At 39.2% G+C, this 16348-nt stretch overlaps 1 long non-coding RNA gene across 1 annotated transcript in view; it reads left to right on the top strand.

Moving 5' to 3' along the window:
* Nucleotides 1-14782, top strand: part of LOC132366638 (uncharacterized) — a 55615-nt gene extending 40833 nt beyond the window's left edge. The window contains exon 4 of the long non-coding RNA XR_009503483.1: nucleotides 14721-14782. This is a non-coding gene — a long non-coding RNA (uncharacterized LOC132366638). The remainder of the gene's footprint in view (nucleotides 1-14720) is intronic.
* Nucleotides 14783-16348: the final 1566 nt, after the last annotated feature.

Raw genomic sequence — 16348 nt, 5'->3', positions numbered from 1 at the left:
ATCGGCGTTGAATTTTGTCGAAGTCTTTCTCTGCATCTATTGAGATGATCATATGGTTTTTTCCCTTCAATTTGTTAATATGGTGTATAACATTGATTGATTTGCATATATTGAAGAATCCTTGCATTCCTGGGATAAACCCTACTTGATCATGTGTATGATCCTTTTAATGTGCTGTTGGATTCTTTTAGCTAGTATTTTGTTGAGGATTTTTGCATCTATGTTCATCAGTGATATTTGTCTGTAGTTTTCTTTTTTTGTGACATCTTTGTCTGGTTTTGGTATCAGGGTGATGGTGGCCTTGTAGAATGAGTTTGGGAGTGTTCCTCCCTCTGCTATATTTTCGAAGAGTTTGAGAAGGATAGGTGTTAGCTCTTCTCTAAATGTTTGATAGAATTCACCTGTGAAACCATGTGGTCCTGGGCTTTTGTTTGTTGGAAGATTTTTAATCACAGTTTCAATTTCAGTGCTTGTGATTGGTCTGCTCATATATTCTATTTCTTCCTGGTTCAGTCTCGGAAGGTTGTGCATTTCTAAGAATTTGTCCATTTCTTCCAGGTTGTCCATTTTATTGGCATATAGTTGCTTGTAGTAATCTCTCATGATCCTTTGTATTTCTGCCGTGTCAGTTGTTTCTTCCCCTTTTTCATTTTTAATTCTATTGATTTGAGTCTTCTCCCTTTTTTTCTTGATAAGTCTTGCTAATGGTTTATCAATTTTATCTTCTCAAAGAACCAGCTTTTAGTTTTATTGATCTTAACTACCGTTTCCTTCATTTGTTTTTCATTTATTTCTGATTTCTTTCCTTCTGCTAACTTTGGGGTTTTTTTGTTCTTCTTTCTCTAATTGCTTTAGGTGTAAGGTTAGGTTGTTTATTTGAGATGTTTCTTGTTTCTTAAGGTAGGATTGTATTGTTATAAACTTCCCTCTTAGAAATGCATTTGCTGCATCCCATAGGTTTTGGGTCGTTGTGTTTTCATTGTCATTTGTTTCTAGGTATTTTTTGATTTCCTCTTTGATTTCTTCAGTGATCTCTTGGTTATTATTAGTGTGTTCTTTAGCCTCCATGTGTTTGTATTTTTTACAGATGTTTTCCTGTAATTGATATCTAGTCTCATAGCATTGTGGTCGGAAAAGATACTGATACGATTTCAATTTTGTTAAATTTACCGAGGCTTGATTTGTGACCCAAGATATGATCTATCCTGGAGAATGTTCCATGAGCACTTGAGAAGAATGTGTATTCTGCTGTTTTTGGACGGAATGTCCTATAAATATCAATTAAGTCCATCTTGTTTAATGTATCATTTAAAGCTTGTATTTCCTTATTTATTTTCATTTTGGATGATCTGTCCATTGGTGAAAGTGGGGTGTTAAAGTCTCCTACTATGATTGTGTTACTGTCGATTTCCCCTTTTATGGCTGTTAGTATCTGCCTTATGTGTTGAGGTGCTCCTATCTTAGGTGCATAAATATTTACAATTGTTATATCTTCTTCTTGGATTGATCCCTTGATCATTATGTAGTGTCCTTCTTTGTCTCTTGTAATAGTCTTTGTTTTAAGGTCTATTTTGTCTGATATGAGAATTGCTACTCCAGCTTTCTTTTGATTTCCATTTGCATGGAATATCTTTTTCCATCCCTTCACTTTCAGTCTGTATGTATCCGTAGGTCTGAAGTGGGTCTCTTGTAGACAGCATATATATGGGTCTTGTTTTTGTATCCATTCAGCCAATCTATGTCTTTTGGTGGGAGCATTTAATCCATTTACATTTAAGGTAATTATCGATATGTATGTTCCTATTCCCATTTTCTTAAATGTTTTGGGTTTGTTATTGTAGGTGTTTTCCTTCTCTTGTGTTTCTTGCCTAGAGAAGTTCCTTTAGCATTTGTTGTAAAGCTGGTTTGGTGGTGCTGAATTCTCTTAGCTTTTGCTTGTCTGTAAAGCTTTTAATTTCTCTGTCAAATCCGAATGAGATCCTTGCTGGGAAGAGTAATCTTGGTTGTAGGTTTTTCTCCTTCATCACTTTAAATATGTCCTGCCACCCCCTTCTGGCTTGCAGAGTTTCTGCTGAAAGATCAGCTGTGAATCTTATGGGGATTCCCTTATGTGTTATTTGTTGCTTTTCCCTTGCTGCTTTTAAAATTTGTTCTTTGTATTTAATTTTTGATAGTTTGATTAATATGCGTCTTTGTGTGTTTCTCCTTGGATTTATCCGGTATGGGACTCTCTGTGCTTCCTGGACTTGATTAACTATTTCCTTTCCCATATTAGGGAAGTTTTCTACTATAATCTCTTCAAATATTTTCTCAGTCTCTTTCTTTTTCTCTTCTTCTTCTGGGACCCCTATAATTTGAATGTTGGTGCATTTAATGTTGTCCCAGAGTTCTCTGAGACTGTCCTCAATTCTTTTCATTCTTTTTTCTTTATTCTGCTCTGCAGTAGTTATTTCCAGTGTTTTATCTTCCAGGTCACTTATCCGTTCTTCTGCCTCAGTTATTCTGCTATTGATCCCTTCTAGAGAATTTTAAATTTCATTTATTGTGTTGTTCATCACTATTTGTTTGCTCTTTAGTTCTTCTAGGTCCTTGTTAAATGTTTCTTGTATTTTCTCCATTCTATTTCCAAGATTTTGGATCATCTTTACTGTCATTATTCTGAATTCTTTTTCAGATAGACTGCCTATTTCCTCTTCATTTGTTAGGTCTTGTAGGTTTTTGCCTTGCTCCTTCATCTCCTGTAAGTTTCTCTGTCTTCTCATTTTGCTTAACTTACTGTGTTTGGGGTCTCCTTTTCACAGGCTGCAGGTTTGTAGTTTCCATTGTTTTTGGTGTCTGTCCCCAGTGGCTAAGGTTGGTTCAGTGTGTGTGTAGGCTTCCTGGTGGAGGGGACTAGTGCCTATGTTCTGGTGGATAAGGCTGGATCTTTTCTTTCTCGTGGGCAGGTCCATGTCTGATGGTGTGTTTTGGGGTGTCTGTGGCCTTATTATGATTTTAGGCAGCCTCTCTGCTAATGGGTGGGGTTGTATTCCTGTCTTGCTAGTTGTTTGGCATAGGGGGTCCTGCACTGTAGCTTGCTGGTCGTTGAGTGGAGCTGGGTCTTTCCGTTGAGATGGAGATCTCTGGGAGATTTTTGCCATTTGATATTACGTGGAGCTGGGAGGTGTCTTGTGGACCAGTGTCCTGAACTTGGCTCTCCCACCTCAGAGGCACAGCCCTGATGCCTGGCTGGAGCACCAAGAGCCTGTCCTCCACATTGCTCAGAATAAAAGAGAGAACAAAAAGAAACAAAGAAAGAAGAAGATGAAAGAAAATAAAGTAAAATAAAAAATAATTATTAATAAAATTTTTTTTTAAGTAATAAAAACAAAAACAGACAGACAGAACCCTAGGACAAATGGTAAAAGCAAAGCTATACAGAAAAAAATCACACACAGAAGCATACACATACACACTCACAAAAAGAGAAAAAGGGAAAAAAATATATATATCGTTGCTCCCAAAGTCCACCTCCTCAATTTGGGATGATTCATTTTCTATTCAGGTATTCCACAGATGCAGGGTACATCAAGTTGATTGTAGAGATTTAATCTGCTGCTCCTGAGGCTGCTGGGAGAAATTTCCGTTTCTCTTCTTTGTTCCCACAGCTCCCGGGGTTCAGCTTTGGATTTGGCCCCGCCTCTGTGTGTAGATCGCCTGAGGGCGTCTGTTCTTCGCCCAGACAGGACGGGGTTAAAGGAGCAGCTGATTCGGGGGCTCTGGCTCACTCAGGCCGGGGGTAGGGAGGGGTATGGATGCGGGGCGAGCCTGCAGCGGCAGAGGCCGGTATGATGTTGCACCAGCCTGAGGCATGCCGTGTGTTCTCCCGGGGAAGTTGTCCCCGGATCACGGGACCCTGGCAGTGGCGGGCTGCACAGGCTCCCGGGAGGGGCGGTGTGGAGAGTGACCTGTGCTTGCACACAGGCTTCTTGGTGGTGGCAGCAGCAGCCTTAGCGTCTCACGCCCGTCTCTGGTGTCCGCGCTGATAACCGTGGCTCGCGCCCATCTCTGGAGCTCGTTTAGGCGGCGCTCTGAATCCCCTCGCCTCGCGCACCCCGAAACAGTGGTCTCTTGTCTCTTTGGCAGCTCAAAGACTTTTCAAAGACTTTTCCCCGGACTCCCTGCCGGCTAGCTGTGGCGCACTAACCCCTTCAGGCTGTGTTCACGCCACCAACCCCAGTCCTCTCCCTGCGATCCGACCGAAGCCCGAGCCTCAGCTCCCAGCCCCGCCCGCCCCGGCGGGGGAGCAGACAAGCCTCTCGAGCTGGTGAGTGCTGGTCGGCACCGAACCTCCGTGCGGGAATCTCTCCGCTCTGCCCTCCGCACCCCTGTGGCTGCGCTCTCCTCTGTGGCTCCGAAGCTTCCCGCCTCCACCACCCGCAGTCTCCGCCCACGAAGGGGCTTCTAGTGTGTGGAAACCTTTCCTCCTTCACTGCTCCCTCCCACTGGTGCAGGTCCTGTCCCTGTTGTTCTGTCTTTGTTTTTCTTTTTTCTTTTACCCTATCCAGGTACGTGGGGAGTTTCTTGCCTTTTGGGAGGTCTGAGGTCTTCTGCCAGCATTCAGTAGGTGTTCTGTAGGAGGTGTTCCACATGTAGATGTGTTTCTGATGTATCTGTTGGGAGGAAGGTGATCTCCGCGTCTTATTCTTCCACCATCTTGAAGCTCCTTGCTGAAGCTATTTTAGAAATAGCCTCTGTTAACTCCTGTTAAAGCTTTGGTGTGAATGGCAGTACAAGCCTTTCATCTGAGATAACACTGACTCATAGGGACCACCGGCTGCAAGAACATTGTAAATTGATCTGTCTTGGTGTGTATCAATTGGGATGCTTCTGGCTCTGTTAGGTAGTTAGACATTGGCAGCGAGGAGGTGACAGTGGTGAGAAAGACCAGAAGAAATCGTGTCACACCCAGCCATCTGGGGGACTCTCCCTTGACCGCACCCCGAACAGGTGAAACTATGGTCGTGTGGTGGACAGCTTATCCTGATAAAGAGCGGCACAGTAACCCGAGCCGCTTCCCCGCGCTGCGCATGCCCAGACCAGACAGGTGTTTAACCTACAGTAAACCCAAACTCATTATACCATAATTATAATAAAATCTGCATGTGGTTTTGCCCCCCCACCCCCACCCCGGGGCATTTCTTAGCAATTCAAGGGTGAGAACATGCGCAGCAATAAACTTGTTCCGTAGCTCGGGACTGTCAATCAAATAATGATCCCCTGTCACTCACCCCCGCCTCCCTGCAAAATGCTCCTTAAAAGCTCCCTTAAGCCTGTATAGAAGGGCTGCTTTCAATTCGCACAAACAGCCCGCTCTCTGAGAGTGGACCTATGCTTAAATAAATTTTACTTCACGCTTAAGTTTAACGTGGTAGTTCGCGATATTTTGCTTACTGTCATGGAACCGAGATTGCTGGTCTGGGCCTTCCGTTGACCTCCTCGGTTGAAGCTATTTTATTACAACGCTCATCCACCTGGTGACAGCTCTAAATAACAAAATGCCTGACACGAACTGACTTAAACAGTAAGGAAATAGCAAAAGTTCAGAAGTTGTGTGGGTTCACATTTGTGAGATTCAGCAGCTCAATTATATCGTTAAGGACTCAGATTCCTCCATCTCTCCAGTCCACATTGTATGATACTCATTTCTTTCTGAGGTCTTTCCTCTGGGGTAAAATGGCTGTGTTTTGTCCCAGTCTCAGCCTGTGGAAAACCAATGCTGTGACTTTACCGGTGCTTGTGGTTCTTACTATGATTGCAAGACACCCTCAGCAATAACCATCAGGAAACTTTGGGGGGAAAAAGAGAAGTGTTTATTATGCACAGGTCCTGGAAATTACATTGCACCCCTGAGGCCACACAGAGAGGTTGCAGGGAGAAAGAGAGACAGAGGATGTGTGCCTGGGGTTCTGCATTTACTGGGGTCAAGGGTGGGGGCCTAGGGTTTCTTGGGTTCACTCTGTATTGGTGGAAAAAACCTAAGAGTGGGACTTTAGCGCGTGAGAAGAGAAAAAGCAAGAGCCCAGATGGCCAGTTATCGAGATCAACCAAGAGCTGTAAAACAAAGGATCCTGGGGGGAGAGGGGGAGGCGGGCTGGCTTTTTTTCTACTCCTGTGGCTGGCACTGTGTTCAGTGGAGAGAGAGAGCCATCTTTGAGGGGGATACCTCCACAATCAAAACTTGTCAGGCGCTTGCATCACAAAAAAGGAAAATCAGTTGTCAGGGCTTACACTACAGGCTGCTCTAAGTCAAAGGACTCCACGTGTCTTCTGTGTCCACGTCTCCTCTTTTGCATCTATAGGATACATTTTTCCCCTATGTTCTAATTTAGCACAAGTCACTTGCCTCTTGCTGGGGGAAAACCCTGCATGATTGATCTAGGTTCCAGAACCGATTACTGGCAAGGGAAATGGGTACAGTGACTGGTTTTACTAATTAGGACCATTCCTGGCTCTGGAATCAGTTCCCAAAAACTATATATTTTTATCAGTGAAGGGAGGCTAGAATGAATATTGGAGACTCAAATACAGTTGGATCATTTTTCCCATTTAACAGTTGCCTCTTATGGATAAACATAAACAAAAGGATTTAAGACAAAGCGATTAAGGGGATAAGAATATGAATACTTATGGAGGCCACAGGGCTCTGAACTTCCTTTATTTCTAACAAAGGATATCGTTTTGTACATAAACCCCCCATTTCCCTAATGTGAGACAAACAATAATCGTTAAATATGTCGTTAAATTCCAGTTTAGAATTTTTTTCCTCCGTCTAAATGAGTGCCTTTTGGGTGATTTATTCAATGAATTCAAAGTTTAACTCCTTATCACATCTGCCTCTACAGCATCCAGTGGTCCTGCCTATTTTCCTCCTCTTCTGAATAATATCTGATAACAGGGGGAAATGAACATTTCCTCAAGTTGTTGGCAGGAGGCCCCCATTTGCACAAAGCCATTTCTGCAACTTGGTTATGACTATTACTGCTGGGCTCTGGGTTAGAATCTGTTCTCACTGTCTCAGAGCTGGAGACTTAAGTCTGCTCTCTGAGCAAGACAGTTGCTCCCTGAAAGCTGGGCCGTTGTTCTTTGTTGGCCAGACACCACTCAGGCTCTGGATGACGCAGATTCCCTGCTATCTGGCTGTAACTCCTATTTGGTCCCTGGCTCTGGTGATTCCCCTTGTGTCTTCAAATGTAGCATTCCATGGCTCCTTGCTGTTGAGACTTCCCTGGTATTTGGAACTGGGAGTTGCCTGGCATTGTGAATCTTTGGGTAGCCACCAGAGAGCACTTAGGGAGTTTGGAAGCCCCTTGGAGCTTCTCAATGGAGGACTCATGGCATTGGCATGGCATCGGATGAGCAAGAGCCAGTTTACTTGGGTGAGGTCTTTTAGGACATTAGCTCTGGCAAGGACCCAAGGGGATTAGGCAAACTCACTGAGAGGGTGGCTCATAGAAGTCTGAAGAAAGTAATAGCCCATACTGAGTAATGTCGAAGTGCCTGAGTTACCGTGGAAGATGCTGAGGATGGGATTAAAGGGCTCAAAGAGATAGGCCTGTTGGAATGTGTATACTACATGAAGCCACAAGACCCACCAGAGTATATTTATGAGAGGGTCCAGAGGGCATATCATTCATGAAGCACATTAAGAATACATTGCCTGAGAGAAGCATCAGCATCACTAAGGAATCCAGTGGTGGCTCTTATCCGCAGGCTAGGATCTGTATTAGGAAGGGTGGTACAGAGCTTGGCTAAGGGGATAATGACGCCCTGAGGAAATAGAGGCTGGAAGTGGCACTCGCCACCAGACGCCAGGGGCTGCAACTCTTGCAACAAGTTGGGCAACGTTTATTTTTTTAAGTCACTGAAATCTTGACGCATGTTTGTTTTAGCAACTAGGATTCCCCTAACACAGAAAATTGAACCTTAAAGGGACTGCCATAACAGAAAACTAATATATATTGTATTAATTGAGACACTGGATGCCAGATGGTGAGGAAATGTGAGAACTCTCATTTAGTTAGTAACTCATTTAGGAAAATTAGATGTCTTGTGCAAAAGAGCTAACCGAAAGCCTATATTTTATTTTGTTTAAAGGATAAAAAATTATAAAGAGTTATTAATCCTAATAGAAACCCTAAAGAAACATTAACCCTAAAACCCCGACGTTTCCTTAAATGTAACTAAACTTAGTAAAATGCCTGTATATAAATAAAATAGTATCTTTCTTAGAGGAAAAAGCTTAAAATTATTACTTGTCTATAACTAATTGCTTTGTATGTAAAAATGTATTTAGTTTGCATACCATTAATATACACACTGATCTTCAATATGCTTACATATAATTCTGACATTCTATCAGTTGTGTTTGGAATGTTTCTTGAGTACCTGCACTTTTTTGATTGTTGTTTAAAATATTTTATTGAGTTTTGGGAACATAAGTATATATTGTTTTCCATTAAAATATGTAATAGGAAAAATGCTTTACTGAGAGATATACCTATTAAAGTATGTGTACTGAAAACAAGATGTTTTTTATTGAGAAAACATTTAACTGGAAGCTATTTTTCAGGGCATGCCTGTAAATTGCACAGGATGAAAGCTGGAGATACTAGTTATGCGTGGAAAAGGTAGTGGGATCGATGCATGTAGGTCCATTTGGAGAATTTTAAGAGTCAGGCTACTGGATGGAGTGAACTAGAATTATACAAGGAAGTGGTCAGAAACGTTTAAACTTGAAAGGATCTTGGCATCAAACGTATTCAAACCTCGTTGAAACCAATACCAGATAGTTACTAGTAAAATAAGACATTTTTTCTGTCCTATTATCACTTCTCACTCACCTCCCTCCAACTGTGGAGGCTTCAGAGGTCACAAGATATGAGTGGATGGAAGCGGGCTGGGAGAGTACCACGGTAAGCTCCCTGTCTTCTTGGTTCCAAGCTAAAAATGTGGAGAAGTTTTAACTTTGAATAAGAAATCTTTCCCACATATTCAGAAGTAATTGACCCCTTCTTGTCATGCTTTTGTGAGTCTCTTTTTTTTTTTTTTGATTCTCTTTTTTGTAATTGAAGTATAGTTGATTTACAATATTGTGTAAGTTTCAGGTATACAGCAAAGTGATTCAGTTATTTTTTTCAGATTATATTCCAGTATAGATTATGACAAGACCTTGAATATAGTTCCCTGTGCTATACAATAAATCCTGTTGTTCATCTGTTTTATGTATAGTGGTTTGTTAATCCCATACTCCTAATTTGTTCCTCCCCTCTCCCTCTTCCCTTTGGTAACCGGAAATTTGTTTTCCATGTCTGTGAACCTGTTTCTGTTCTGTGTATAGCTTCATTTGTATTAGTTTTAGATCCCGCATGTAAATGATATCATATAGCATTTGTCTTTCTCTGTCTGACTTCACTAGATGTAATATCCTCTAGAAGCTTCCCTCAGCTTCCTATCTGTGCGTCTCTCTCCTGCGACTCTGCAGGGAAGGATACTGCCAGTTAGCTGGCCTGGAATGGTTCTCTTGTTAGCTCTGGATGACCTGCAGCCCACCCGTGCCAAAGCTGCCTCTTGGCTTCCAGTGCCCTCCAGGATGCCTTCATGCACAAGCCAAGGAGCTTTTCACTCTTTTTTCTCTAATTCATTTTTCTTATTTTCTCAAGATGTTATTAATCCCCACCCCTACCCCCAAGTGGAGACTTTTCTGTGTGTCTCCATTATATTCATACTTACTTTCCCTCTCCTAGTTCTTTTCAGACACACACGACTGAGACACAAGATGCCAATATTTTTTCCCACTGAGAAGCACTATTTCCCCTCCACAGTGCCATCGTTCATCTCACAGTCCCCTAACCCAATGTGTTGAGAGCTCCAAAATACATTTATTTCCTTTCTCTCCTTCCTTCTCCCCTAATTCCCTCTCCCTGAGGGGAAATTTGGAAACTTTTATCTCTACCACCTCTTGCCCCAACTCTTAGGTTTTAGGACATGTAGAGTACTTATGAGGGTTTCCCTTACAGTATGTCCTCTTTTGTTCCAGGTTTTATATTTTGCTTTCCCTGATTATCAACCCATTAAAATATGACTTAAGACAGATGCACATAATCTGTGTTTCTATGTATATATATATATTCATTTATCAATATGGTTCTTTCCATTTTTCGTCATCTCCATCAAGTCTGAGTTTAGTTTCTTTTGTTATTTGGATGGTATTTCTTCTTTTTTTTTAAAATCCAGATACACAAAGGGCAGTTTATTACTCACAGCAATAGCAGTGGCCAGAGTTTCATCATTTTTCTTGTAACAGTTCCCCCAGCTCCAATTCCTGCAGGGTAACACAAAGAGGGTCATGTGACACATGCACATGTGGGGATGAATTACAGGGAAGGAACTCTGAGCTTAGGGAACACAAATCTTTCAAAATGGATAATAAGCCTGCTTGGTCTTTACCATATAGGGAGGCATTATTTTTATTATAATAGCCAGTAAACAGCTCTGCCCTTTATTATTTCTGTCTTCCAAAGCTGTTTGCTGTACAAATATTCTTAAAAAGATGTTCCAGAGCAGAGGTAGTCTCCCCAGGAGACACGCAAAAATGCAAGAGACCTCGGAGATGGTCTCCAAATCCTCCTTCTGTGCAATTTTCTCTCTCTCCTCCCTGAACACCCCTCTATGAAGCTTATACTATCTGATAACTCTTTCTTGTTGCAATCATCTACAAACCTTAGGTTACTCCCTCTCATTTTCTGAAGATTTCTGAAAAAATCAGTGTATTGGTTATTCATTTAATACAATGAGCTTTTGGTTCCATGACTTCTTTTCCTTAATTATCTTAACCTCTACTCTATTTTCTGATTATTTGTGAAACTGAATATCACTTCAAATATTAGGTATTTGATGGACAGTATTTTCTTTCAGATGCTTTGGATATGCTTCTTTTAATGTTCTATACGTATGTATGTATATATTTATTTATTTACTTATATTAAGGTATAATTGACATGCATTATATTAGTTTCAGGTGTGTAACATAATGATTCAATATTTGTTTATATTGTTAAATGACCCTTATTACCTGACAGGTATATACAATATTCTAATTTCTAATACAACAAATAGGACTGATGTCTGACATCCACTTTCCTTTTTTTTTCCTTTTAGGTAATTTGTTCTTTCTGTCAAAGAGTTTGAATTTTTTTTCTTATCCTTTAGGCTCAGGATTTTACCATGTTATGACTTAGGCACGTGTAATTTTTCACCATCCACCTGAAAAATAGATAAGCTCTTCTAGTCTGCACACTCACATTTTTCTTTCTTTCTTTCTTTCTCTTTTTTTTTTTAACTAAAGTATAGTTGATTTACAATGTTGTCTTAATTTCTGCTCTACAGCAAAGTGATTCAGTTACATATACCTTCTTTTTATATTCTTTTCTATTATGGTTTACTGTGGGATATTGTATATAGTTCCCTGTGCTCTACAGTAGGACCTTGTTATTTATCCATTCTATATGTAATAATTTGCATCTGCGAACCCCAAACTCCCCCTCCATTACTCCTCCACCTCCCTCCCCCTTGCAAACCACATGTCTGTTCTCTATGTCTGTGAGTCTGTTTCTCACATTTTTCTTTTACTTAGGAATTTTTACTATTACTCTTTGTTTAATTATTGCCACTCTTCCACACCTTCATTTTCCCCCCATTTGGACCTATTGTATTAGCTCTTCTGTTTCTTAGCTTCTCCCATAAGCTTTCTATCTTGATATGTGTTTGTACTGTGAGATATTTTTTGAACCTAAACTTTCTGACCAATAAAATGAGTCTTAAGGGTAACAGGCCTTCATTAAAACGTTTATTGATTTCTTTAGTTTGCTAAGATAAATTTGGCTCCAGAGTGTCTTATTTTTATGTGATGCATTGAATCTTCTTAAGTGCTTTATCATTTGGTTACTTAGATATTTGTACAACTGACTGTTTAAGCAATTCTGTATCTTTGATTTTTTGTGTTCTGAAATTTCTGCTCACCTTGTCTGACTACTAGACTCCTTTACATAAGTTATTTTTAATCTTTAGACTCATTTTGGCTCATACCTGGTTACTATAGTATTCTTCTCAGGATTCCATAGGTGGTGAAAGGCTAAGAAACCTTGGTTTTATGACTAGAAATGTAAAGAAATTACCAAGATGGCCTAATGTTCCCTTCAGCTTGACTCAACTTTAGACAGACTTGCTCTTCATCATGGACCCCTGATCTCCCTTTTCTTACAGCATTTACCTTAGGAAACTTGTAATTGTAAATTCTTTTGTTGCTTATTTCTAAAAGTTTCTTGGCATTTTTAAAACCCAGGAATGTCTCTCTCCAGGACCTAGGAGCTGTTCTTTGAAATGTAACCATCAAGGATGATAGCATCCCTGTCTTCCAATCTGTGGTAATGCAGGAGCCTAACTTCAGTGAGCCCCACTTAGCAAACAGGTGGCTTAATCACAGAGAAAAAAATGTGCAGATTTGCAAATTTAAGAAAACTCAATGTGCTTGACACATCTCATTGATGAACTTAGCCCCTAACATTCTCCAGTACTTTCCCACCAGCTCACTTCAGCACTTAAAAACTCTCCTGACTTTTCTTTTAGCAGAGTGGAGTTCAGTTTCTCTTCTCTACTGCAATAGTCTTGAATAAAGTCTTCCTTGCATGTGTAATTTTTTCTTGTGCAATTTTTGCTTTGACAGAACCTAGGAAGCCTTCTGGTCTGCATTTTCTGTCTCCATGGCAGGAGAGACTCAGCTCACCAATCAATCTCCCTTCGGGCTCTAGAGAGTCAAGAACACTCATTCTCCTCATAAGGTGTCTCTCTCCCATCATGTGCAGCTGAATGTCAAGCTTGTACCTAGATCTGCCACTTCCCAATTATCTCCCTAGACTCTGATGCATTCTTCTAGACACATGCCCAAACTTTTTTGTAAATTTAGCCAAATTGCTTCCTATTCTCACCAACCATGTAATCTTTAAATTTTCAAAGTGGCTAAATGTTTATAAATATTCTAAATAACATGAAAAAAGCTACCAAGTAAAAATGAGATTTCCTACTCTATATTTCCTTTGCCCCATTAGGGCTTTGTCATAAAAATGCAGACTTCTGTTTTGTACAAATGTAGAATATGTAACCGTATTTTTCTGTATCTTGTTATTTTTACTCCCTGATGTATCTTAGATATATTTAATTTCTAAAACCTTGTAAAATGGTTACTTTTGAGGTCCTTGCATACTACACACCCACATTAAATACTGGTCAATATTAAAAGCACTTATAAAGTTAGGATATGTTGCACACATAGTCATTGAATCTCCCGAAAGCAATGGAACCAAGGGACAGGAAAAAATGTACTTTCCTGGAAGACTTTGAACAGAGTTTTCCCTTTTAGGGACTTTTAAATTTCAGTGGTAACACCAGAAAGTATGGAACGATTCTGTTAAACTATAGGTGAATTGGTTGAAAATAAACTGGCTGATTTAACAAATTGATCATAATGACAAATTGCTCAACTTGACAAATTCGTCAAAAATGAATATTTCTAGTCATTGGTTTCCAATTATTTGTAATTTTGTGCACCATGGAGATGCTTTTGCAATTTTTATGCACCTTTAAGTATTTTCATCCTTTTATCAAAAGTTGGGGGGAAGAGTAATATTTTTTGTGAACTCTGGGAGGGTTTGAAAAATTTGTACATGTTTCTTAGCATTTTGGTTCAATTTTCTTCTCTAAACATGTCACTGACTGTGAATTGATATTGCAGATACTTCTTTCTATAGCTTCAATCTTGAAGAAGAAATTGTTTGAAATTGTAACAATGTAATGGCATGGAAGGGTAAAAATTATGCTTAAAATGTTGCTAGAAAACCCTGAATTAGAGTAAAATACATATTCAGTGGGAAAAGAGGACAATATGATCAAAATAATTGCAATAAACTCATTGACAGAAAGCTAACTTTAAAATATAAAAACTTTAGAAAATAGAAAATGTTATCCAATTGATATTTAAAGTTTTGAAATTTGCCTTTAGACAAATCACCTGGAGCTAGAAATAAAATTAAAAATTAATGAACACAAACAAAACAAGTATTATGGTTAAAAGAGAATTTAAAAAAATAGAAGGAACAGAAATACAAAAATACATGTTACAAACACCTCTTTGTGCACAAAGTTAATAACTGTGATAGGAAATGATTAGCATCGAGAAACGCATTTGTCGTGTCAACTAAATCATTTATGACTTCATCAGCTACCTCAAATTTGTTTTTTGTATAAGTCACTTAGTAATTAGCATGCATGATGCCTAGCTGTTCATAAATAACCTTAAGTATATTTTCTGTTTCTGTGGAAGTAACAAGATCTTCTCTATCATCCATTAAAAAGGGGGGAGTATAAATTCAAATCTCTATAGGAAAAACTTTGCTAACATTTGATATATGATTTGAAGTGATAAAATATATTTTGTTTGTGGCTCATGGGTTGAATTTTATCTTCATAGAAAAAGTCACATAGCTAATAAAAGGAATTCAGTTCCTTGGAAATATTATGTTTTCAGATCCTAAAATGAACAGATTTAACTCACATTTACTCTCTGTTTTTTTTCAGTAATGGCAGAAGCTCCCATTATTTGTCTTTGTGCTCTTGTTTCCTTCTAGCACCTGGAACTGGCAGCACATCACAGAGCAGACACAAGACTAACAATGGAACTATTCTGGGCAACGTTGTCATTAAGAGACACACTACAATTTCCAAAGAATGCTTCTTTTTGAAACAAGGGAAAAAACCTATTTAACTTCAGGGGAAGTGAAACGATTCCCTTAAATTGAAAGACAGCATTAAAGAAAAATTGTCTTTCCTTAAAAACCAGTTATTTTGAGAAATCTTTGACTATTTAAATGAGATTCAATTTCTAAAAGGTCATCCGTGAGAAATTTTTCCTTTCTAAAAAATGTTTTACTTCCAACAAACCAGGTATAACATAAAATGATACATATTCTCATAAGAATTATATACTTTTAAGTATCCAACATATTTAAACTTGTCCTCTAAATGTGAATAAAATGTAGAAAGGCAGGGCTCTCTTTGTGTTGGTCCTTTTGCTTCAGTGTAGTGAGCTGAGATGCAAAGAAAACATTTCATTCTGTAATAAGCAAACAGTAATCTAGAAAAACTTTAAGGAAAAATAGAACGTAGTTCACCAGTGGATCTTGAATAGTGTCTGTATAATATTAATAAAGCATGTTTCTATACTGTCTAAGAATGTAGCTTGTTTCCATTTTCATCTTAGTGTTATACTCAATTCTCAAGTCCTTGTAAATCCTCACTCTATTGTAGAAAACATTTTTAAGAATATAATTCATCACTTTGACTTTCTTGAGGAATTGAGGGAGACATTGAGGGTGGCAGTAGGCCCTCATCCTGGAAGGCTCACCGGTGCTGGGTCTTTAAACAAGAAAGAGGATCTGAAGCCTGTGTTCTAGCCTAAAGTAAACAAAACAGAGAGCTATAAACAGAGGAAATGTGCTGTGTTCTGGACTCTGTATGGGACTCAAACATATATTCCAATGTGATCCTTCACAGAGAACTAATAAAATTGTGGAAATCCTATGTACATATCTTGAAGGAGCATCAAAAATAAATTTCATAAATAGACTCAGCAGCTTGGTTTGGAGCTTTGCTGCTATGTATAATGCCCACTTGCTCTTTCTCAAAATTGTGATTTTTGAAGTTTCCTGAATTATATAGTGCAGTGTGACCTTTTAGAATAGTTAATAATAATATTCCTCAATGGTACAACTTCTCCTGAAGAAAGAAATCTTGCTTCTGTACCAGTCCTTGAAAAGGCCCTAGGTACCAAATTGCAGAAATTGAAGGAGCAGCTTCTAAAATAAATGCATTCTGTAAATCATTTGGAAAACTTTTGCTCAGAGGATTTACACAACACAGGAAATACGCATTCTAGGATGCACAAAGATTAAAGCAATCTCTCGGTCTGAGGAAGGTGACGCTCTGCTCACAGTTTTAAGCTTAAAGGACCACTGATCCTGACATATGAAATGTCACCTTGAGTGAATATGAAGCTTCAAATGAAACAGGATGAAGCCCCCAAATAACTTAGCACTTCACATGATGTGGTATCTGATGCTGGCTAAATTTTTGATCTTTACAGGGTTGGGTGAGCAGTGACAAACAGAACACCATGAGGTAAGTTACTGTGTTAGATTTTACTATAAGAGGGAGAAGAACATGCATAGGCAAGTGCACACATAAATATTACTCTGCA

Source organism: Balaenoptera ricei, chromosome 5, assembly GCF_028023285.1.
Source record: "Balaenoptera ricei isolate mBalRic1 chromosome 5, mBalRic1.hap2, whole genome shotgun sequence".
Lineage (NCBI taxonomy): Eukaryota > Metazoa > Chordata > Mammalia > Artiodactyla > Balaenopteridae > Balaenoptera > Balaenoptera ricei.
The sequence above is the reverse complement of the archived record's forward strand: the minus strand, read 5'-3'. Positions and strand labels throughout refer to the sequence as shown.